The sequence below is a fragment of the Aricia agestis genome, chromosome 22, assembly GCF_905147365.1.
Source record: "Aricia agestis chromosome 22, ilAriAges1.1, whole genome shotgun sequence".
Lineage (NCBI taxonomy): Eukaryota > Metazoa > Arthropoda > Insecta > Lepidoptera > Lycaenidae > Aricia > Aricia agestis.
Window position 1 is genome coordinate 4078748 of NC_056427.1, and position 24192 is coordinate 4102939.

General features: G+C 39.2%; 1 long non-coding RNA gene across 1 annotated transcript; it reads right to left on the reverse strand.

Moving 5' to 3' along the window:
• Positions 1 to 674: 674 nt before the first annotated feature.
• On the reverse strand, positions 675 to 24192 carry LOC121738029. Its single transcript, XR_006037217.1, has 4 exons — positions 24062 to 24192; positions 15707 to 15713; positions 4778 to 4780; positions 675 to 685 (listed from the first exon to the last, which is right to left on the reverse strand). It is a non-coding gene; the product is annotated as an uncharacterized LOC121738029 (long non-coding RNA).

Consider the following 24192-nt stretch of genomic DNA (forward strand, 5'->3'; position numbering starts at 1 on the left):
AATGCGAAAGTGTGTCTGTCTGTCTGTCTGTTTCGTGTACACGCCTAGTAAACCGCTAAACCAATTTTGCTGAAATTTGGTATGGAGATACTTTGAATTCCGAAAAATAACAATATTTATCCCGGAAAATGTACGGTTCCCGCGCGATAAACTAATTTGGCGCAACGGAGTTGCGGGCGTCATCTACTTTTATATATTTAAATATAGTTTTATATTTAAAGCCTTATTTTGGTGTTGATATAAAAACCTTTCAAAGATCTTTTCATCTCTCGACACATCAAAAGGTGCTTTTTGTTGATAAATCCTAATTAAAATAACAAGTGCCGTTGACTGAAGTGCTTAAAAGATAAGAAAAGGGCAAAGTAAAGTTAATGAAGATAGCAATTAAAAGGAGTGACTTCAAATGTGCCTCGAGAACACCTGATCCCTTAGCCTACAAGTTTTCTTTATTGCTTGTTTATAGACTCGCCGATGTGTGGAATTGACATGACGTGAATCAAAAGTCAATTTGACTTGGTGAAAATATATTGGCTAAGCACCTTTCTAGACGTCGCGAGTACTTTCCAGTACTCGCGACGTCTAGAAAAGAAACCATATAACTGTATCAACAGTATCAACGTTCCGAAATATACGCCAGTGCATTGACGTATATGACTTTGTTGCGATGTCATTTTATTACGTCACACTTGTCTCACCAGTAAACTATTATGGCGTGGAATAAATAACGCCTTGAGCACTGGCCAGTATTTTGATCCACGCGTCGGATGGGCACGTAAAAAGTCGGTCCTATACCTGCTATTTCGCTAGTCGTGACGGTCATTTTCCCCACTGAGTGACAAGAGCAAAGGGAGAGTACTCTCGTGTACTGCGCACATACTTGGGCACTATCAAATGACTCCTATGTAGATTTAATTTTAACCAGACCGGTTTCAACATCTTATGTATCGAGCCGGCACGTTCGTGCTAAAGCACATCTGATTGCCACTCTTGTTCTGTAACTTGTGTACAAAAGTTTTTACTTCAAATTGAGGGTAGAAAGTTATTTAAATAGCGCCATCTGTTAAGTTCATTAAGAATTAACCGTCGAGCATTCGAAATTCGAATTTTAAATAGAGTTTTTACGAATTCGTGATCGTTTTAAACTTTGTCCTAAGTCTTGTTCACAGAAATTGTTGGAAACTTAAAAGAAAGGATTTATTTTGCAAAAGCGTTCTGATAAATCCTGATAAAACGTATTAAGGTCACTTACAACTAGACAAAACGCGACGCAGTATAAAAATCGCAATTTTTGATTTCACTACATTTTGGGAATAATATTCAGTCTAGCTCTACGAATAATAAAAACTAAGCAAACGTAACTCCCATACTAATATCGTTTTAGGTTCCTTTCGAACTGTCATGTAACGTCACCTTATTACCCTATTCCCTCTTAAAAGGCCGGCAACGCACCTGCAGCTATTCTGTGTTGCTGCGAGTGTCCATGGGCGACGGAAGTTGCTTAATGCTTTCCATCAGGTGACCCGTTTGCTCGTTTGCCCCCTTATTTCATAAAAAAAACCTAGGTACACATTTTTGACAAGACGTATTGTAGTTCAACATGTTTGTTTTTTTTTGCAGGACCAATTTTTTAAAGTAATTTGGCACAAACACAGAGTAGATCACGGGAAAGAACATAATATGCTACTTTTGCGGGAATATGTACGGATCCGGCGGAATGTCTCATCGCGGATGAAGCCGCGTGGATTGTCTTAACAATCCACGCGGCTTCATTCGGCTTGCTTCGGCGGCTTCGGCCTAAGGGCCGCGTTCAAATGACACGCGTCGACCACGCGTAGAACCCGCACACGCGTTGTGCCCGCATTACACCCGCACTCGCCACGCGCACGCCACGCGCATGTCCCGCGCACGCATAAACTACTAGTGATTGGATTACTTCGTTCTGTAGACTAGCCACAGCGCGGGCGCAAGGCATGTGCAGCGCGTATGCGGGGTGACCGCGAGGCGGGCGCGGCGCAGGCGCGTGGCGTGTGCGTGGCGTGCGCGGATGGAATTCGATAAATGCAATTTGAGATCTATTGATGTGCCTAAAGACTCAAATAAAATCAGCAAATTTCCAAGCGAGTTTGACGCGGGTGCAGAAGCGCGTGGCGTGGGCGGGGCGGGCGCGTGTCGTCTGAACACGGCCTTATCATACAAATAGTTTGTTATAGTTTTGGAACTAAGCAACACAATAGGGAATATGCAAATTTAATATATTTTATGAAAATTTTGCTATTAAAATGTTAAAAAAATATTAAAGAAGGGCCACTGTAAGGTTAATATTTTATAAAATATTGTTTTTTTACATAAATTACGAATTAAAAGTAACTTGGAACGGATTTCCAAACACCAATCAGCGTTCAGTGACGTCACATCTGCTATCCCCGCGTTCCATTTAGCGTTAAAAACGATCAAAATGCCCTCTTGGGCGTTTTGATCGTTTTTAACGCTAAATGGAACGCGGGGTTGACAGACCGTTTTGGCGCCAAAATTTAAATTGACAATTTAAACCGCATTTTTGCGGTAAATTCCAGTGTTTTAATTTTTTTTTACACTTGTGGTCTATTCTACATGGATTTCTTTAAAACAAACACATAAAAATCAAAATATCGCATCTTCTCTATTATACTTAAATCCAGAGCGAAAACAGATACGTCTGAGTTATGACTTCATACTGGTTTATGACGTCATAAAGCTACGAAGTCATAAAATGACCAGTTAAGTCAATATAATTCCGATAAAAGCAGGTTATTCTATAGCCTAGGTTCTGAAATGTGACCCAGTGTACTGAGCAGTGCTCGCGTCGTCATAATATTGTATTCGACGCCATACTAACAATCCTCGTCATTCATCATAGAATGAACCGCGGATTTTCATCCAGTAGAGGTTTGGGCTTGAAGAGGTAACAGACAGACACTTTCGCATTAATAATATAAGTGTGTTCCAAAATATTGTCCACTAGATGATGCCTGCGACTCCGTTGCGTCAAAATTCGTTTAAGGCCTTATCACACTGGCGAGTAGCGAGCGATTTGAAAGCGACGCGACTGCGCAGCGCACACGCCGCGATGACGCCGCGATTGCGCGGCGTGCACGCAGCTTGCCTTCGGCGTTTTGGACACTCAGCAGCAAAATGGATTCTGACGTCACTCCCTAGACGATTCTACTACATACAATAATAATCTGTGTACACGAGTGTACAAAATGGCGTCCACGCCACGCCGCGACGACGCTGCGCTGTCGCGACGTGTGCGCTGCGCAGTCGCGTCGCTTTCAAATCGCTCGCTAATCTCCAGTGTGATAAGGCACTTATTCATCACTTACAGGATAAAAAGTGTCATATGTCCTTTTCCAGTGCGTCTAGCATGCGTCCAACGAGATAATATCTCACTCTCGAGTGTAGTTAAAAACGACTTTTCTCATAAAATCTCAACAAAACTCGATAAAATGTGTTAAGGTTCGCAAATTTTGACCACAGATCTACACGAGAAAACATGTATGTCATGTTAGGGCCAATAGAGATAAAGAGACAAACCATCAAACATCGAGAAGTAAAATTTTTTTTCTCGTTGCCGCATGCTGAGCGCACAGGACTGAAAGTATGTCCATACCCAATTTCAGCACAATAGATTTAGCGGTTTGGGCGTGAATAGGTAACAAACAGACAAACAGACTTTAGAATTTATAATATTTAAGTATGGATGGACTAGCTTGTATACTAACTAGGTTATATTTTAAAACATAGCCATAATATAACAGTTGCAATATCGTAACATGGAGAATGCAAACTTTTCTACAAAGCCAAATGTATATTTATACGTGGGAGAGCCATGCTTCGGCACGAATGGGCCGGCTCGACCGGAGAAATACCACGTTCTCACAGAAAACCGGCGTGAAACAGCGCTAGCGCTGTGTTTGAGTTAGTTTACCGGAGGCCCAATCCCCTACCCTATTCCCTTCCCTACCCTTCTCTATTCCCTTCCTTACCCTCCCCTATTCCCTCTTAAAAGGCCGGCAACGCACCTGCAGCTCTTCTGATGCTGCGAGTGTCCATGGGCGACGGAAGTTGCTTTTCATCAGGTGACCCGTTTGCTCGTTTGCCCCATTATTTCATAAAAAAGTACACCTGCCGTACTGTTTCGTTTTCACTCTTGTCAGCACTCAGAGTGCAACCGTTACGAGATAAGAGGAAAAGAGTGCTCTTATGACATAACACACACTTACGCACTACAAAAAATCTACTATCTTAGTTTAAGGCGGTCCCCCTGCGGAGATGCCGTAATTTACCGCTTTTGAGAGCTTTATAACTCATAATTTGAAAGATATAAAATTATAATAAAAATACAGTAATAATCTTCAGTATACGAACATTCGTTTCCACGTTATTAATTTCCTATTATTGTTTAGTATACTTACTCATGATATCCGCTTCCAAAGTAATACCAATTTATTTAAATCCTAGCATACATTCAGCATCTCCCTAGTTTTTACAAATTACTTTTATTTGAAAAACACACGTAAATAGATCGACAATATCATTAACTACATATTCCACGTTTTAATTTTTTTAGGTTAATTTTGAACTAAGATAATTAAAAAAATATGGTTTTGGTGCGATCTCGGCAACGCGCAACGCGGCAAATGTATGGTCAAGGTCGTTTGCTCGCGGGACGGCCTTAAAATTTAAATGAATGCTATCGTTGCTGAAATCGACGTAAGAGCTACTAAAATAATTCTACAACCTACCAAAAGACGATGCCTTATATCCTAGCAAAATACACACAAAGCCAAACTTAGATCATTCCGAAAATGGTGGATTTGATCAAATATAGCCAATAAAGGAGGTGCGGTCAAGCGTGAGCGTGCAAACATGGGTTCCGTATTTGTCTTGCGCTGTGTGTAGTAATTCGTGCCGAGGGGTCCTTAATTAAATTTGCTTGTTGCCGGTAACGCCTATACAGTATACCGGTCACAATACAATGTGTTAATACTTATGTGATATAAAAAAAACTAGGCCTTTACATCCGTTGTGGATGATTTATACAGTATTTTTCAGAGCGAAGTAACCACTCCTCAAATACTGCAGTGCCTGGGACAAGATTTTTAAATGTCCGTATGGTTGCCCAAGCGCATACGGCATTCTCGCATCATAATCGGCCTAGTTTCGAGGAAAGAACTAGTCAATACGTCTGGGACCAACTATGTGCGGGTTTCCTCACGATGTTTTCCTTCACCGTACGAGCGTCCGTATTATGTACTTGAGATCAGAAAATGTCTCATAGGTACACGCCTCCACCCGGGTTCGAACCTGCACCCTCTAGGAGTGCGAACCGAAGGTCTGCCCATTAGGCCACGGACGCTCTGTGATATACAGGGTGTAACAAAACTAAGTGATAATACTTTAGGGTGTGTATGAGTTCCTTGTAGAGAGTTCACTGTGAAAGTAACAGCGCTGAAAGACCAACTTATTTTTTCACTTTTGTATGGGCAAGCGCCCCAGCGTCGCGAGTTTCCCCATACAAAAGTGAAAAAAGCGCTGCTACTTTCAAATTGAACTGTATGTAAGGGACCATATCCTAAAGTTTTGTCACTTAGTTTTGTTACATCCTGTATATCACACTTATATTTGTTATACTAGATGACGCACGCAACTCCGTCTTTTTATGTAATAAGGAGGCAAACGAGCAAACGAGCAAACGGGTCACCTGATGGAAAGCAACTACCGTCGCCTGCAGCTGCAGGTGCGTTGCCGGCCTTTTAAGAGGGAATAGGGTAATAGGGGAGGGTAGGGAAGGGAAGGGAATAGGGGAGGGTAGGAAAGGGAATAGGGTAGGGGATTGGGCCTCCGGTAAACTCACTCACTCGGCGAAACACAGCGCAAGCGCTGTTTCACGCCGGTTTTCTGTGAGAACGTGGTATTTATCCGGTCGAGCCGGCCCATTCGTGCCGAAGCATGGCTCTCCCACGTATAAACATAGTATGTAGATATTATGTGTTATTATCAGTCAGTCAAGGTGTGACGACGCGAGCCCTAACAAAGCTCGGCTTTTAGCTAGTTATACTAATACTGTCGAAAGGGAGAAACAGATACTACTTATATCATTTATTTCCCCACTGAACCCCAAACTAATAAAGTGCACCATATGTTACTGATACTGATGTGTTAATACGGAATTGCCTAAACAATATATTTCTTTTGTGTGTTATATTAATCTTTAGTCTATTTCTTATATATTTTCGATATGTTATTCTTGTACACAAAAAAAATCTACCACTAATTAAGTAACGCAAAAAATATGGAATAACTTAATTACGCAAAGAGATGAGAGGGCTACTACTTACTAGCGACCCGCCCCGGCGTCGCACGGGTATAAAATATATAGCCACTGAAAAAAATATTAAAATCGATAGCCTATGATGCTTCACGTGGTCTACTTCTTATCGGTGCCAAATAACATAAAAATTGCTCCAGTAGTTCGCGAGAAAAGCCCTTTCAAATTATTTCCCCCGTTTTTTCCACATTCTCCTATTAGTCTTAGCGTGATAAAATATAGCCTGTAGCCTTCCTCAATAAATGGGCTATTTAACACTAAAAGAATTTTTCAAATCGGACCAGTAATTCCTGAGATTAGCGTGTTCAAGTTAGCCCTTTCAAATAATTTTCCTCGTTTTTTCCACATTTTCCTCTATTTCTTTGCTCCCTTCCTCGATAAATGGGCCATCTAACACTAAAAGAATCATCAAAATCCGTTGCGTAGTTTTAAAGATTAAAGGGAACAAAGGGACACGAGGGAAAAAAAGCGACATTGTTTTATAATATTATGTAAGTATAGATAATCCGACCAAAATCCGACATGTTGAAAATGCGAAAGTCTGTCTGTTTGTCTGTTATCTCTACTAACTACGGCGACTAACCCCAAACAATCAGACATCGTCCTTCTCTCTTCACACTGACGCCCGTCTTTCATATGCCATGTGAAAAAGGACGACGCGGATTTATCGCCGAATTAGTTTCTTCTTAATAACTCGATAAATATACCTTTACAACATTTTGAAAATCCGCCAGGTCAGTGTCTCAATGATAGAATTTTATACAATGTGTTAAAATATTAACTTAGTTTAATGCACGGCTATGGCAATTTATGAAAAATTCGTGAAAATTAAATGCATCTTTGTGATTTTTGTCTATCGAAAGATGCCGCCGGTTTTCTGTGAGCCCGTAGTATTTGTCCGGTCGAGCCGGCCCATTCATGCCGAATCATGGCTCTACCACGTACAAGTCAACCGTCCCACTAGATTTTGAAAGTTACAGCATATTAATTGCTTTTGTGCAATACGCACATACTCGGGCACTACAAAAGAAGTCTAGCCATTTCAGCAAAATTGATGAGGAAATGGGCACTATTTTTTCAATTTTATGGTACTATTAGTTTTATTCACACAAAATTCAATTATTCAAGCTCGATGATAGAAAAATATGACCGAACTATTCAATTTTATGCATCAAATTCTAAAACAGGTAAGTGGTACTCGAATTCTTCAGAAAAACTGTTTTTGCCATGCTATAACCAGTTTATTTGGACCCCTATTTGAAGTAATGTTCTTTCAACGTAGTTATAAGTGAGGGGTCAATGTATATTGGTCCCATGATCTTTCTTTTTCAAGAGGGTACCTTAGAGGATTCGATATCGTCCTTAGAAAAGTTGATTGATTAAGATGGCTTCAGGTTATATGGCAATTTTAGGTTTGACCTTATAACTAGCTGCCACATTCAGAGACAGTTAATGATAACTTAACTGGACGTTTTAGAGAAAATGTATGTCTTTGTTAAAATACGTGTGGCACTCGGGGAGTGCCGCGGTAAAGCTATTGCATTTTTATCAATTTATGCAATAATTATAACAAGCAATGTCTAGGCGCAGGCACACAAACACCGTGCCTAAGTGTCGGCAGGAGTGAGGGGTGTTAGGGTTATTTTGTTACGGAATGCCTTGTTCCGTCGCTGCGCTTAAAGCTAATGGCTTAAAAAGTAAACTAAAAATCGGCCAAGTGCGAATTGGACTCGTGCACGAGTACGTACCCCAAATCCCAATAGAGCAAAAATAGGCTGAAGATCGTGTTTTTTGTATGGGAGCCCTCTTCATTATTTCATTTATTTAAATTTTATTATAAATTATTAATGTAAATACAACTGAGTATTTCGTGAAAATCTCCGTTTCCGTTTTGCCGTTATTGATATCGAGCAAAAATTGCAAAAAAATCACGTTTGTTGTATGGGAGCCCCCCTTAAATATTTAATTTATTTTGTTTTTAGTATTTGTTGTTATAGCGGCAACAGATATACACAATCTGCAAAAATTTCAGAAGTCTAGCTATAGCGGTTCTTTACAGCCTGGAGACACACAGACAGACGGACAGACGGACAATCTTAGTAATAGGGTCCCGTTTTTACTCTTTGGGTACGGAACCCTAAAAAGTAATAACGCAAAGCCCCTAAAAGTATTTACTACAATTATTATGAATATAATATGACCTCAGAGTCAATATCAATAAACCCTAGTTCTAGTTAATAATATTTGATATGCAAACACCAACAATACCAGTATGCATATTTATAACTTATGCATATTACAAGCTAACCTATTTGCATTTGAATACCGCGAAAAAGTTGTGAATTTGTAAGCTATTGTGAGAATTCTAAATTTGAACATAGCATAGTATGGACACCTATAAATAATGCTACCAAGTATAGTTAGGACGAGGCAGGCAGATCACCTGATAGTCTGACGATATGATGCATTGGGGTAGAAAGAGTGCTTATGTGCACTGCGCACACACTGACTGGATACTATAGAGTAACGCCTGCGTAGTTTTTTTTTTTATGAAATAAGGGGGCAAACGAGCAAACGGGTCACCTGATGGAAAGCAACTTCCGTCGCCCATGGACACTCGCAGCATCAGAACAGCTGCAGGTGCGTTGCCGGCCTTTTAAGAGGGAATAGGGTAGTAGGGGAGGGTAGGGACAGGAAGGGAAGGGAATAGGGGAGGGTACGGAAGGGAATAGGGTAGGGGATTGGGCCTCCGGTAAACTCACTCACTCGGCGAAACACAGCGCAAGCGCTGTTTCATGCCGGTTTTCTGTGAGAACGTGGTATTTCTCCGGTCGAGCCGGTCCATTCGTGCCGAAGCATGGCTCTCCCACGTATTGTTTTTTTCCAACAAAAACAATTATAATCCTATCTTGTCGCTCAAAGTGTCTTCATAATAATAATACCGGTTTCGGTGACGGTGGCCGGTTTCATTGAAACCAGGCTAGCTACGCAGGAGTAATATATTTTATAGTGCCCAAGTGTGCGCACAGTACACAAGAGCACTCCTTATTCCTTTACTCTCATAGCCCAGTGGGACGGAAGACCGACACGACCAGCGAGAGATCAGGCGCAGGACCGACTTTTTACATGCCCATCCGACGCATGGATCATCTTACTTGTCAGACAATCAGGTGATAAGCCTGCATTGTCCCAACCAAAATTGGAAAAACATGTTTCCAACGCGGGAATCGAACCTACGACCTCCGAGTCAAGAGCCACGCTCTTAACCACTGGACCACGGAGGCGTTGAAAAGTGTCTTCATACTAAATTTTAAAAGAGGTAACAGATAGACAGCTGATACCTTCTTTTGCATTTACTAAATTTACTAAAGAATTGATTGAAAACGAAACTAAGCATTTCCAACAGATATAACATTAGTTTTACAACAAAACAATTGCAGATTCTTGAAGACCCCTAATAAGTTAATGCGGAACCCGGATAATTGGTTTCCTCCCTCCCCCCTCCCCACTACGCACGTGTAGTTGCTATAACGTGACGATAGATATAGAGATTAGTATCTAATGCTTCTCTCTTCTCTAATTCTAATGCTTCTCTCTTCTCTAATTCTAATGCTTCTCTCTTCTCTAATTCTAATGCTTCTCTCTTCTCTAATTCTAATGCTTCTCTCTTCTCTAATTATACAATCTAGACAAAGACATTTACCAAGTTGTTAGATTCAAGGAGTCAAAATGTAGTAAGTATCTAAAAATGTCCAGTCCAGAATATGATTAAGTAATTATGAAAATAAAAAAAATATTAATCATAATATTTTAATATTATTTAACTGGTTTGTTTACTAGAACAAAAAAAACCAATCGAAAGTGTAAGTAGATCATGCAAAAGTTATCTCGACTATTTGTCCCGTCACAATAATACTTAATTATAAAGTTTACCGTGAAAGTTGCAGCGCTGAAAGAGTTGTTTTTTGTTGTACTGGCAAATTGGGGCATTTCTCAAAGAAACAAAAGTCAAAAGTAACTCTCTCAGCTTTTGCTATAGTAATATGTAACAAACCCTAAAGTTTTTTCACTTTATTCTGTTCCATCCGAGTTACAGGTAAGAATTGATATTATGGGTAAGTAAAACCAGGTTAAACTAAAGGTAAGCAATAGTAAAGGTAAGTAATATTCTTTCACGGAATAGTTCAGGGCCATCCCGGCATTTTCCGCCACCCTACGTTATAGTTTACTATCCCATGTACGGATTTGGTGATTTTATACGGTAAAGTTTGCGTTCAAGAATTGATTTGTAGTCTTATGGATAGATGGATGGATGGTAAAATGGACTTTGCAAAAACTACTAAATGGATTTTATATCCATAAAATGCTTAGGCAAGATAGATTAATGGGATTTGATTTTTTTAACAATCTGTGACTGATTTCTTAACCCAGACAAAAAAAGGGCGGTGTTATGAGTTTGACGTATATTATGTCCACATCTCCACGTCACGAGTCACGACGTCGTCAACGTGGAACGGTGCGGTAACGTGGCACGGTACGTTGACGTGACGTGATAATTTACATCGACGTTAACGTGAAAATGCACGTCATAGTGTAGCAACATTTTGCGTCTTATTTTTCTTAAATCTCTCTCTGCGTCTTCTTAACAATAACAAAAGCAGGATACGTATAGTGCGGTCCATATCTACATAAATAGTGAAGAATGTTTTACAAGGCATGGTGACGTACAATGTTGCTACATCGTGACGTGCATTTTTTCACCTGCCCCTCCCGGTTGCGCCGACGCCGAGTCCACAGGCGACTCAGCAAAACTTTGCGACTGTTGCTGGTCGCCCCGCACCTCCCCCGCGGGCGAAAACTAATGGGGTGAATGACAGCCGCAAGGCTCCGAAGACTGAGAGCCGCAAGGCTACGAAGAGCTGCAAGGTGGAGTCTTCTCGGCCTGGTAAGGACGAGAGCAGGAGATGCGATGAGCAGGGCTTCATTCTGGTGGAGAGGAGGAAGAAGAAGCCCGCCGCCCGCAACCATCGCGGCACCGCACCATATGTACCTGAGCAGCGTCTGCGGAGCGAGGTCCCCGCGACGCCCCTGTACATATCCCGCCTGGAGGTTGGGGACGTCGTGGACTACATCCAGAAGAAGACGGCACTGCGCCTGAGAGTCGAGCGACTGCAGTCTCGCCACAGGGTTAACTTTAGCTCCTTTGTGGTGAGAGTACCGACGAATCTTCTGTCGACTTTCGAGGCGCCGGAGTTCTGGCCGATAGATGTGGTCTACCGGTCCGGGGGAGACTCCGGAACGAAGCGAGTCATGTCGCCGGCAAAACGTGACAGTGTTAGTTTTTTAAGTATATACTTGTATAAAATATGTATGTTAGTTTTAATTAAGGTATTTATTGTATTATAATTAATATGTTTGTTAGATTTAAGGTGATTTAATTTGTTTTATGGGCCTCTGATGCCCGAAATTGATTGATTTGATTTTTACGTTACGTTGACGTACATTATCACGTCACGACAACGTAACGTGCGGCGTGCCACGTCACCGCACCGTTCCACGTTGTCGACGTCGTAACGTGGACATGTTGACAGGCCCTTACTTAGGCTGTTTGCTCCGTAGTATGTTATTTATATTTTAGGGTAGATAATAGATTGTATCATTAAATTTTCATTTCCTTTAAAAAGATGCCAATTACATTTTAAAATTCGAACACTCGGGCGTATTGACCACAGACTCAATTAATAAAAGCCATCATGGCCGTTTAAGCATTTAAAATTCGAACGTGGTTAAATTGCGAATGTTTTTTTTGTATAATTTTTAAGCAGAGGCAAATGTAAAGTTATTTTTCTTTTTAGATATTTGCAAGTAAACCCTACAATTTAATATAATCTATTCGCAAAAAATAGATTTATTGACCGAATAAATACCATGTTCTTACAGAAAACATGGGAATATTTAGTTGGGCCGTAAACCCTTACTCCTATCTAATAAAAAGATTCCAACTGTGTATACTTCACAGATACACTATGTTTTGAGTAGTTTGTCCTCTCACCCAACGAAATCTCGTCCCGAAAGGACGAGTTTCTGAGACGGTAATTTTGCCCTAGTCTATTAAACGATTTTTCTCGATTAAGTATACAATAAGTGGTATTAAGACTTTATGGTGTGTAATTTATATAATAATATGTAAAAGTAACAACGATGAAATATATTTTTTTCTCCATTATTGTATGAGCTGTATGTTAGGGCTTTTACTTATAGAAACAATGTTGTCTAAACTCTAAACAAAAATCTTTCAGCTCTGCTACTTTCACAGTAAACTCTATACATGGGACATATTATACACATTACACACCCTAAAGTATTCTAGTTTGTTTTGTTGCAACATATAGGTATGTAGTAAAATCGCCTACCATTATACGATTGGCCCATTCTATAAAAGGAACACGTGGTTAAGCGTTTTATTTTTTAATTAGACGAAGCATTCGGGTCAAAGCAATTAAGTTCTTTTATTTTGGCTGGCAGTGCCAAAATTTGGAAAAAGTTGAATTGCCGCCAAGCACGTTAGATTAACTGATGTTAAAAGTTGGCAACTGGCACCTTGCCAGTTCGTTTAGGACCTGATTTACTGGCGATGCCAGACATGTCTGAAATGTCATAACTTATATCCTGCGACATCATTTTTATAGTTCAAGAAAGTGTAAGGGTTTACACAAAGACAAGACAGAAAAAACGGGAAAATTGAACTTTATTTACTGTACAATAAGACACACTGTTCGCAAGATTTTGAGTCACAAAATTGAAATGATATAATTATCGCCTTCGGTGTTTCGCCTGCTTTGCAAGTCTCATATTAAAAACATGGCCTCATCACGTTGTCATATTGAACGACCCTTATAGTAAGTTGGTCCTAAGCTCAAATTACTTTTTTGATTTCAAATTTTATATTATACATTAACGTGTGCTTTTTATTTAAACATGTTTTTAAAATTAAATCTCTCACTTTTTCCTAACTTCATTGCATCATTTTTGTTTTACAAAAAAAAAAAAACTATACGTCAAATCTTCTACATTATGGCGCCAAAACAACAGGAATTGGCGGTAAACGTCATAAGGGTGCGAATTCGTTTTTATTAGTCGACCGCAAGTTGCCGTAGCTACATCATTTATTATTGAGACAAACTGTATACAGGTGGTTCAAAAATATCATACTGTTTATTCTTAGGAAGCGTGATTTATGTAGAAATACTAATTTGCACACAAAACCAGTCTACAAGTAAATTTACAACTTTTATTCATATGTTAATATGTAAGATTTACACTTATTGAAAATATCTTCTTGAGGTTCGATTCATTGACAAGATGGCGGCGCGGAGGCGGAAACGCAAGCGTTGGGATCGACGCGCTAGTGATGGGATGGTCGCGCTAGTGATGTCTCGCGTTGGGCGTAGACATACTCCGGGCCGGGTTAAAGTGACGAGGCAGCTGGTGAGTTTCTTTCCAGGTGCTGCGGGGTCACCTCCAAGTAGGTGTAGGTGTAGTCATCGTTAAAGGTAAGTTTGCAGCTAGATATCTTGTAGAAAGTAGTTGTAGAATATAGTTTGCTGTAGTTAAGTAGTAGAGTTTATTGCAGGTTTCCAGTGAGCTTCTTGATGCTGTCATTAGTATTTAGTTTTCATTTGGTAGTGGGCAGAGACGAGTGAGAGCTCTGCGTATTGTTCCTCTCGCTGTCCTTATATCAGCGACACGCGAGATTCCGTCCTTTCCAGGAATAAGTTTCTCAATGCGTCCGAGGCGCCAACTGAGGGGCTGGACGTTGTCCTCTTGTATCAAGACCATGTCATTTACTTGTAGCGTATTCATGTTTCGCTTCCATTTTGTACGCTGTTGCAGCTCGCTGATGTATTCGTGTTGCCAGCGTTGCCAGAATTGTTGGCGCATCCTCTCGATCGTTTCATAGCGGGACCGGCTGGGGCGTGTGTCGTCAATGGCAGGCGTCGGTACCGATGTTAGCGGCCGGCCGATTATGAAGTGGGCAGGGGAGAGAGGAAGGTAGTCTGTAGGATGGGAAGATAGTGGGGACAGCGGGCGACTATTCATTATGCCTTCGACCTGTGCGAAAAGTGTGGACAACTCTTCGAAAGTAAGATTGGAATTGCCCATAACTCTTTTGATATGGTGCTTTGCCGATTTTATGCCGGCCTCTGCCAGACCAGAGAAATGTGGAGCGTAAGGGGGATGAAAATTGAACTTTATGTGTAAGTTAGTTGCAAGATCAGATATAGCATTAGAATTGTTTTTAAGAAATTGACCTACTTCTTTAGAAGCTGCAGTGAAGTTTCGACCATTGTCGCAAAATATTTCAAGTGGCTTCCCCCTCCGGGAGATGAATCGACGCAAGCTGAGTAAAAAGGCGTCTTTAGATAATTCGCTTACCGCCTCTAGGTGTACACATTTATAGGCTTGACAGATAAATAGACACAGATAGCATTTGGAGAGGCGAGCGCCACGACCCTTCTTACTTGAAATATTGAACGGTCCTGTCACGGTCGCCAAATGTTTATTCTTAGGAAGCGTGATTTATGTAGAAATAACTTATTGAAAATATCTTCTTGAGGTTCGATTCATTGACAAGATGGCGGCACGGAGGCGGAAATGCAAGCGTTGGGATCGACGCGCTAGTGATGGGATGGTCGTGCTAGTGATGTCTCGCGTTGGGCGTAGACATATACTAATATTAAAAATACCCAGGTGTCTGTGTGCCTTGCCCATTAACAGATAAGCCGCTGAAACGATTTTCATAGAATCTGGTACGGAAATACTTTGAACCCGGAGTTTTTTTTTCTCCCGGTGCTAGTCGATGTAGTCAGTGTTCTGGTTTCGCTAATAATTGCTTTGAAATGAAACTGAGGGAGAACTGCAAGGCGTGCAAATGTGATAACTTAACAACTCAAACAGTTCTGCACTGCCTCACAGAATGTCCCATGTACGGAACACTGTGAAGGGAAACAGAAGAAGAAATAGACAAAGTCATAACAACAGACACCATTAGAGATATAATGAAGAATAAAAAACACAGACCGAGTTTCATGAAGATGGCAAGGAAGATTGTTGAGCAAGTGGCAAAAAGCAATATACTTATTGCTGTGTCAACCCAGAGTAGGACATATTATTACGATAGTTTTTAGTAGCAATATTGACATGCCTATTATAGTCGCTAATATTGACATGCCACTTGGCATACTGTGTGTCACTTCCTAGTTAAAACCATTTTTGCATCATAACCATAAAATTGTTCTTGATAATTTCAACAGACAAGTTCGAATTCAAAAATACAAGTTTTCTTCGCCTATTTGAAAAATGAGGGCAACGCCGCTATAGTTTATTCTTCAAAAAAATAAGAGAAATCTAAAACACTCTGTATAAGACGAATCTTTTTCACAATTACATATTTCTATCCGAGCCGGGAGATTTCTCAGGAGACACAGGGTGTTACATTTCTAATGCTGTTTTTGTGTTCGATGAGCGCTCGAGAGGTTATGATAGTTTTTGTGCAAGAGAAAAAATATACTTAGTTTTAAACACATTCGAATGTGTTTTTTTTGAAAAATCATATAACATATTAAAATATAAGTAATAAGTAAGGTATTTTTGGTAAATATTTATACTTAGTTCTATTTTTATCAATATTAATTTTTCGTAGTATTTTCTTCATTCTTCTGCGTAGTGTGTATTTTGAGTTAACTAGCTAAAAGCCGAGCTTTATGAGGGCTCGCGTCCTCACACCTTGACTGACTGATGATAACACATCTACAGATAAATAAAAAATACTATGTTAAAGTACAAATCAATAGGCGTGATAGTTTTACCGTAAAGTGTACCACAAAATGTACAGATTGTGAGATATACTAGGACCGGTATAAATAGTCAAGAAAAAATAGATGCATCTTGGTCTCAAGACAAGATTCAGGCTCTGTGATTGGTTGGCTGTCAAAATTTGGACCAATCACAGAGCCGAACCGCGTCTTGAGACTGGGTCGCATCTTAAGTACTGACTATTTATACCGGCCTAGGACTCGCTTCGCTCGCAGCGCTCTGATTTAGAAATTGAAAAACACACACACACACACCCATACACACACATACACAGACATACACACACCCACACTCACATACTTTCTTTATATTCTTTGTTTATAATAGCACTGAATGGCCGTTACACACCATCAGTTGATTTGCATTTCCTTCCACTGGTCCTATATTAATTAATTATACCAATCCCATGTGGGCGCTTATCATTATTAATTAAAGAAGTGAAAAATACGGGCACTTAGAATAATTACTTTCGATAACGGTCGAAAGAACAAGTTTGTGTACGTACGTGGCAGAGTACATAGAAATGTGTACACTGACCTGCCATTATTTGGTTTTAAATAGCCTTTTCTTATTCTAAGACATCTTGGACGAGCTAAGTTTTAAGTTTACTAAAATTACATAATAATGTTATATTGAAAAACCATTCGTAAGAATTGTCAGAAAAGTATTTCGTAAGAATCGTACATTTTTGAAGGATATATTATTATTTTGTCAATAAACATACATAGTATTGCTATATAAAACTCGGTCTGAACATATAAATATGTTATGGCCCCTGCGACATTCATACGTTACAATTTGCTGAGTAAAATTCAAATGGAGGGGCACCCGGGTGGGCAGTTCACTGGTTGACTAGTTCTAGATGGGTGTGGGACGAGTTGGACACTGTAGCGATTGTATGTTGGGGCCTTATTACTCGGTATATTTGAAAATATATAAGGCCATAAAATTGTATTATTAATTAGTACCTGGATGACCGAGCTTTGCTCGGTATAGCAAACACTCATTGACTTCGTGTTACTTAATAACGCCATCTGCTGGTCGTTAAAACAATTAGTTGCTCTCATAATAGTATTATTATTCGCCAATAGATGTCAGGAAGAGTCATATTTTTCAGTTTATCGATTATCGATAAAACACGAATAAAAACACATTTTCTGAGTATTGCTAAAAACGCTACCTCCTTTAACTTAAAAGCTAATTTTCATAGAAGTGCTCTGCTCTCGTAAACGTATGCTGTACAAAGGTTCAATAGCTAAAGTCAACCTCATGCCCGCTACACACGTTCAAATAGCTTCAACATTCAACAACGAACATCTAATATCCAACATCGAACAACAACGAACAACCAACATCCACTGTTCAAAGTTCTACATCGAAAAACGAACATCCAACATTTGTTGTTCAATCAACATCGAAAATCTATCAACCAACAACAAACATCAATCAATAATGGACAACTTAAAGCCAACAACCAACAACGAACAACAAACATCAATCAAAAATCAACAACCAATAGCCAAAACCCAGCAACGAACAACAAACATACAACAACGAACATCATTTCAAAAAAATTCAAAAACCGATTCCAGTCGGCGCAATTATAATAGTTGAACAAACTTGCACCCCCATTTTTTTACCCCCGTTAAAAAAAATTGCGGAAAAATGTACAGCTTCCGCGCTCTAAGTGGCGGGCTATATTTCTTATAGATACGTATAAATATTTCAAGTTCTATTATTACCTGATTTGCATCTAAAGTCAGGGATCAGAAACCTCAAACCCGTTTTAAGATTGCACCTGCTGCTAAGAGCCAATAGCCACGCCTTCTTCATTATAGACTTACTAGATGACGCCTGCAACTCCATTGCGCCGAAATTAGTTTATCGCGTAGGAACCGTACATTTTTTCGGGGATAAAAAGTATCCTGGCCTTTTGGTGATTTAAAGAGTCTTTGAATCTTTCAGCAAAATTGGTGTAGTGGTTTGGACGTGAAAAGTTAACAGACGGACAGATAAACAGACACGCTTTCTCGTTTATAATATTAGTATTGATATTTAAGCTGTGACTTCATCAGAGTCAAAAAGATGAATAATTTTCCCCTATTCAGTATTTTCCACCGATTTTTTGTTCCTATTGGTCGCAGTGTGATGTTATGTTAGCCTTTCTCGATAAATGGACTATCCAACACAAAAGTATTTTTCAATTCGAACCAGTAGTTTCTGAGATTAGCGCGTTCAAACAAACAAACAAATTCTTCAGTTTTATAGTATAAAACTATAGATTCCTAAGATTAGCGCGATCAAACAAACTCTTTAATAAGTACTGTATAATATAATATTCTTAATAATAAATACTATATACATTTTTTTATGAAACAAGGGGGCAAACGAGCAAACAGGTCTCCTGATGGAAAGCAACTTCCGTCGCCCATGGACACTCGCAGCATCAGAAGAGCTGCAGGTGCGTTGCCGGCCTTTTAAAAAGGAAAAGGTTAATAGGGGAGGGCAGGCCTCCGGTAAAAATATAATATAATATACACTTAGTATAGATTTCTCTGCCCCGTGATAAGTACTTGACATTTAAATCGGTAGTATTATACTACGTTTTGTAGTTAAATTCTAATTTTATTTATATTTTAGACAAAATTAATATAAACGGAACTCGTAAAAGTTAAATATAGAGTCATACAAACATTGATTAAACCACTGAACTTTATAAACAAACTGTTGTTTATTATACGTAATAACCGGTTATAAGCTCGGTTAAATGTCCACAGTTAACTTTAACCGCGGTCAACTTTTGTTTTACCGACTGATTAAATTAGTGTAATCGACGTGCTAAGCGATTTTAAGAAGCTTACTCATTGTATATAATTAAATAAAATATAGAAGGTATGACTGGCTGAAAAAACGGTAAAAAATAAACATTATTTCTAAGTTTTAGCAATAAATTGCTAAAACTTAGAATGAAAGCGAAGGCATGATGATATTTAGGTAAACCTAAATATTAACATGCCTTCGCTTTCAAAAAGTACATCTCGTCCAAAGTATAACCTTAAATGCAACGACTCCTGTTAAAGCTTCTTACGACGTTTATAATAATATTATAATATGACTTAATAAGGCACAGTAGGATCGTATTTTTTTATTACTGAATTAAATTGAACTAGTTAAAAATCCTGCAAAGCTACATTTCAATCTGCACTCAATAATAATTTGCGTGTCGTTTAAAATTTATATTTTTTCATAAAGTTTTCCAATTTTGGAAAATTTTAAATCTGCTGTGAAACAATTCATTCGCAAATCAGAAACAAAAATACAAATATTTCCTCTGAGTTTCTTTTTAAATTAATAAAAAAATTTACACTTTTTCAAAATTTACTGCTCGAGCCGCTTTCAAGTACTTTTAAAACTTTTTTTTAATAACAGACATGTCACATATTAATGATAATATTATTAAGACGAAATGACGCATTTCTTCTCGGACAATGTACAGTCTCCCTAACATTGGTGGTGGGTTCATTATACTACAGTAATCAAGAGCGACGCGGGTTATACATAAAACTGGCGTCTGTCTGTACGTTTGCACCTAGGAGATATGTATATGTACGGTCGGCAAAATACTGTGTTAAGTATATTATGTTTAAATTTTAAAAATTATTATCAATATGAGTTTTTTTGAGGTGAAAACTTCTTTAGCGGCACTGTTTTGTTGGGATGAGTAAAAATATTAAACTAGTGTCAGAAGACCTGATTGATAATTCGTAAGATGCAGGAAAACAGACCGCGGGCGTATTTTTTAATGAAATAAGGGTGCGATCGAGCAAATGCGTCATCTGGTCGAAAGCAACTTCCATCGCCCATGGACACTCGCAGCATTAGAAGAGCTGCTGGCTGCAGGTGCGTTACTGGCCTTTTAAGGGGGAATAGGTGAGGGTAGCAAGCACTGTTTTACGCCGGTTTTCTGTGAGAACGTGGTATTTCTCCAGTCGAGCCGGCCCATTTGTGCCGAAGCATGGCTCTCCCACGTCGCGATGGCGCGCGTGGCGTCCTACGCGCACGTGGCGCGTGTAGGATAGAAATCAATATCTCTTTCTTTCGCGTGGCAAAAATGTTTGCTTGCCACTATCGAAGATATTAAGAGGAGTCCACACCGCCCTTTTTTCCATACAAACGTTGTCCCCTGTTTCCTCCCTGGATAATGCTAGTAGAGTTATAATTTTTTTCCTGAATATCTACGGCCACTAATACAATGTCCCTATGTTTTCTTTTTTTTCATAATTTAATTATTAAATAAGATATGAACGTTCAAAAACCCAAAAAAATGGTCAGATTTTCCGCTGTGTTCAAACGTCCAGAAAACAGATTTGGCTAGATTATACAAAAAAAAGCAAAACATAGGAACACAGCTCAATCCTTTTTTTAATCTTTAATGAAAAAACTACTTAAATCGGTTAAGTTTTGGAGAAGGAATCAGGGGACAACGAATCGTTGATTTTCTGGATTTTCTGCAGTTGTCTCTATCGCGTTCTGCGGTATAGGCTTGAGGTAAGGGAGACAGCTATAGATATTACACGTACTTTTTTTCATTTCTCTAGCTCCTGGTGTATCCTCTTAAGTCCTCTTTACTTGTCCTACAGCGCGGCAAAAGGTACATGCCTGTGGGCTGTGACTGCCATTATCCTGTGTATACTGTACAACCCGTTCTTCTTTTGTTCAGAAGTTAACTTCTTTAAGATCAGTTGAGTTTACCCAATTCAAAAAGGACAAACTGATGTGATTAAAGTTTAAAAAAAGGATAATCTGATGTGAAAACATTCGGTAATTTAGAATTTAGATTAAATAAATAGTTAAATAAGTAATAAATTTCATACGTGGGAGAGCCATGCTTCGGTACGAATGGGCCGGCCCGACCGGAGAAATACCACGTTCTCACAGAAATCCGGCGTGAAACAGCGCTTACGCTGTGTTTGTCAGTGAGTGAGTTTACTGGAGGCCCAATCCCCTACCAATAGGCTTTCCCTACCCTCCCGTATTCCCTAAAAGGCCGGCAACGCACTTGCAGCTCTTCTGATGCTGCGAGTGTCCATGGGCGACGGAAGTTGCTTTCCATCAGGTGACCCGTTTGCTCGTTTGCCCCCTTATTTCATAAAAAAAATATAACAAAGTATTTTTTTTGCTATCTGTACTTACACTTTTAATTTGGTAATAATTATCTAAGATTATGACCGTTATTCCACACATAAAGTGATTAAAATACTGCTTGGATTGCTTTAACTAATTGAAAGTGTAGTTTATGTTTAATAATAAAATATAATAATTAGTTTTTTATGTCTGTAATGCCGCGGCCGCACATGCATAGAGCTTCGTGCTTAAGAGGGCAACTAACCCCAAAAATCAAACATCGTCCTTCTCTCTTCACACTCACGCCCGTCTTTCATAAATTATGTCAGGTAAAAAAGAACGACGCGGATTCATCGCCAAATTAGTTTTTTCTCAATAACTCGATAAATATACAACATAATGACAGAATTTATTACAATGTGTTAAAATATTAACTTAGTTCATTGCATATGGCAATAAATGAAAAATTCGTGAAAATTAGATGCATCTTTGTTATTTTTTTCTATCGAGAAAATTTTAAGATATCGTGTTTTTGCTCAGATCCAATTCTCGGAAGTATGATGTAGTACCTAATTTTAGAAAATGAAACAATTCGGGGCTTATTTTCAAGTATACAAATGAATTATAAAATCGACACTTTAGGGTTAGTCGCCCCCTTAAGGTGATGCCTTGATAATTTGGCTGCAGCGATATCGATTTTTCTCAATAATGACTAAAGCTAAGAAATTAAAGTTTATTGTCAGTATTCATCATGTCTTTATCTTTGAATTACCCATAGCATAACACGAATGGTCAACTTTTATAACACATAATAATTAATCAAAATAATCTCTATAATCTAATCTCTAAAAACAGGGATTCTAATTTTGCCAAAGCCAATTTTGAGGAGTGATTTAAGCTATCACTCCTCAAAATTGGCTTTGGCAAAATATATTTATGGTTTTTAAATTACGCGACAAAAACCATTTTGTCGCTTACGCCCTTTCTATTTCTTGCTGTTCCATTTCTTGTTTCCTATGAGAGGCTAGCCCGGCCTCTCATAGAAAACAAGCGATCTAAAACATAATTATCCAAATTTTTTTTTAATTTAACGCATCTTAAAACGATACCATTGGACGATCTGCGTGTATCGTCTAATGGTATCGACTCATAGGTCATAGCACGAAGCTTCGTACGATAGACGCATGTGCGGCCGCGGCATAACACTAGGTATTATAGTTTCTGTAGATTTGTCTGTAGCTATGACCATAACTTTTAATTTTCTGGCCATAATGATTTTAAATTTGGGAAGCCCTAATCTAATATTTGAGTATGACTTTTCGTACAACAAGATCTCGTCCTAATGGGACGAGTTTTCAGATGTACCTAGTAAAAATTACATGCAAACTCGTCCCAAATATAAACTTGAGAACGAATACATTATTTTATTAAATCAAAAAGAAACACAGTCTTATGCAGATAACCAACGTAAAATAATATTGTAGAAAAAACGTAGTTTTTGATAAAATCAAATTTTACTGCTTTTACAACGAAAGAGCAGTTTTCTTTGTAATCTCTGGTGGCACTTCCAGAGTTAGTATTGTTACTAAAAATTAAAACCTGCAAAACATGCTTGAATATTTTTTTATCTTATTTATTATAAAACTTTTTTTTTTAATAACGGGGCAAACGAGCAAATAGGTCACCTGATGGAAAGCAACTTCCGTCGCCCATGGACACAGCATCCAGCATCAGAAGAGCTGCAGGTGCGTTGCCGGCCTTTTAGAGGGAATAGGGTAATAGGGGAGGATAGGCAAGGGAATAGGGGAGGGTAGGGAAGGAAATAGGGGAGGGTAGGGAAGGTAAAAGGGTAGGTGATTGGGCCTCCGGTAAACTCACTCACTCGGCGAAACACGGCGCAAGCGCTGTTTCACGCTGGTTTTCTGTGAGCCCGTGGTATTTCTCCGGTAGAGCCAGCCCATTCGTGCCGAAGCATGACTCTCCCACGTCACAATATTTTATAAAAACTTTTTAATGTTATGTATCCCATATGATAAAGTTAAAAATTAATAGTATAGGTATTAATCAAAATTATGGGCGAATTTTGACCAAGAATCACCAAAATCTGTACAAAATAATCAAAACAAAGTTAACAAACTCTAGAGTCTAGGATCTGTTTGCGAAATATAAAATTTTAAAATGCAATTTTCCGTAGAAGCGAAATGTTCGGTGGAGTACGGTGCTTTTAAAAATGTACAAATTTTACGACATTAGTATCTACACTGTAAGGGCCAATCCACACGTACCGCAACCACCGCCGACGAAAATTCAAATAAAACGCCACTTTATGACCTAGGCTGTAGGTTTCATTTTGCTGTACGCCACTACTAAGCAGCGGCGGTGGGTCGCTAGACCAATGTCGGTAGAAAATGAAACCTACAGCCTAGGTCATAAAGTGGCATTTTATTTGAATTTTTGTCGGTGACGGTGGCGGTGAGCCAGTCCACACGCGCCTTGCGTCAGCGCTGCGTCGTAACAACGCAAATATTTTGACGCATAGCCGGCGACACGGGCGCTGCGCCATCGCAGCGTTATTACGAAGCAGTCTTAACGTCAACGCCCCCTCCCGCTTCGTCTCAGGGGGTGCTGTCCGTCGTGTGTGCGTTGCGACCTTGGTTATTTGTATGTAAAGTACCCCGCAAACGATCAAACTTATTTGACAAACATGTTTGATGTAATTTACGTTTTCATCAAACAGCAGCGCAGACGATAAAATCAAACACGTTTGTCAAACAATTAGCTAGAATCGGTTTGAGATCATTAGATTTTGTTTGACAAACACA